Source organism: Mandrillus leucophaeus, unplaced genomic scaffold, assembly GCF_000951045.1.
Source record: "Mandrillus leucophaeus isolate KB7577 unplaced genomic scaffold, Mleu.le_1.0 Scaffold167, whole genome shotgun sequence".
Classification (NCBI taxonomy): domain Eukaryota; kingdom Metazoa; phylum Chordata; class Mammalia; order Primates; family Cercopithecidae; genus Mandrillus; species Mandrillus leucophaeus.
Window position 1 is genome coordinate 1,023,208 of NW_012101665.1, and position 2,158 is coordinate 1,025,365.

Genomic DNA, 2,158 nt, shown 5'->3' on the forward strand with positions numbered 1-2,158 from the left:
AGTACACTATGATCATGCCTGTGAATAGCCACTGTACTCCAGCCTAGGTAACACAGTGAGACTCTATCTATCTCTTAAAAAAAAAAAAAAAAAAAGTTACCTTTGGGTATGTCCTAAAGGCGCCAAGATTCACTTTCCCTGCAGATATTGTTCTTGTTGGATCAATCTATAAGAAAGATATATTTAATATTTACTGATATAAAACTGTATGCTTTTTATTGAAACATTATTAACCTAGAAATGTATACATACATATAACACTATATACATACACAATAACCAAATAAGAATAAACAAACCAAAAAACCATAAAAGTTCAGTAAGAGGGTAATATAAGTGTCTCACAGCTAACTTAGAGATTAGAATTATTATAATATTTAAGAATATTATTTGAAGGTTTGCTCATCTCTTTTTAAAGTTTTCTTTTTTCCTTTTAAGAGATGAATAATTCCTACCTTCCTCATAAAACTGGATTGCACTTAAAACACCCTGAACGTAATAAGAGCTGCTCTAGCAATTCCTGCTTATCTCAGATCAGTCAACACTGATTGAATGCCTATGATGAGCTGGCACTGAGACATAGATGCTATGACTATCCACATTTTACAGAGGGGAGAAGTGAGATACACAGTGGTTAAAAACACTTGCTCAAAGTCCCAGCTTCTAGGAGATGGAATTCACATTGAAACCTAGGCAGACTGACACCAGAGCAATTTCTCTTTACTACACTGTTATTATTTCTCAGTATACTTGCTTCAGCAAATCTTCATAAAGAACTTAAACTAGTTTTAAAATTCTTACCACCACTGCTACAAATGGTTCCTGGAACTGCTGATTGAGCATCTGAGTACTAACATCAATCCCAGAAAGCCAGCAGCCATAGCCAGGATGGCTATGATACCACCCGATTGCATTTTCAAGGCGGCCAACCTAACAAATGAAGGGGCAAAAAAGTTTAAGATTACTCTTTAATTAATTTACAAGGTACCAGTACAATAAAGGTAACCAGTCTCCTTCCCATCTCTTTCTCCTCAATTACCCAGTTTTATCAGCCCAAATGTGAAATCTATAGGCAATTGCTTACCCTTAGAGATATTCTTTGTATACAGAATACATATTCTTTGCATATATATAGATTGATAAAAACACACACAGTAGCATACCACGTAACAATAATAATGTTTCACACTTTGCTTTTTCACTCAATAAACTGCTTTGGAGTTTGCTTCACATAAGTCATCAATATACATGATGGTTACTTTTTTTTCTTTTTTTCTTTTAAAGGCTGCCTGGCAGTCCACTGATGGGATATACCATAATTTATTTAGCCAGTTTTATACTCAGGAACTGAGTTAGATTGTTTCCAAATTTTTTATTTTAAACACATATCTGGTAATAAGTGTGAGAGTTTATTTAAAAAAAAATAAAATCCATGCCATAGACCGGGTGCAGTGGCTCATGCCTGTAATCCCAGCACTTTGGGAGGCTGAGGTGGGTGGATCACTTGAGGACAGGAGTGGCCAACACTCCTGTCCTGGCCAACACAGAGAAAACCTGTCTCTACTAAAAATACAAAAATTATGGAAGGGCATGGTGGCTCATGTCTGTAATCCCAGCACTTTGGTAGGCCAAGGTGGGCAGATCACTTGAAGTCAGGAGTTTGAGACCAGTCAGGCCAACACGGCAAAATCCATCTCTACTAAGAATACAAAAATTATCCAGGCCTACTGGTGCACGCCTGTAGTCCCAGCTACTCAGGAGGCTGAGGAGGGAGAATTGCTTGAGCCCAGGAGGTGGAGGTTGCAGTGAGCCAAGATCACGCCACTGCACTCTAGCCTGGGCAACAGAGTGAGTCCCTGTCTTGAAAAACAAAAAACAAAAAACAAAAACAAAAAACCATGCTATAAATCTTATCAGGCTTTTAATCTCGTACATTTTACATATAAATCATTAAAATTTAAATATAACATTTCCTATAAAGGGGATAATTTTAAGTCTAGAAACTCAAAAGTCACCTTGAGACTCTAACTTGCACTTACTAAACTATAAGAAACAACATTTTTACCTGTTTGGCATTTTCTATGTATGCAGCCATGTATTCATATGCAGCAGCCTGAGCATTTACTCGAGTTTCAGTGCCCTCCACAGGCAAAGCAAA

General features: G+C 37.0%; 1 protein-coding gene across 2 annotated transcripts in view; it reads right to left on the reverse strand.

Moving 5' to 3' along the window:
* The window catches only part of COPS5 (COP9 signalosome subunit 5), a 25,410-nt gene that overhangs the window by 13,295 nt on the left and 9,957 nt on the right, over positions 1 to 2,158 (reverse strand). The gene's annotated exons all lie outside the window — the stretch shown is intronic.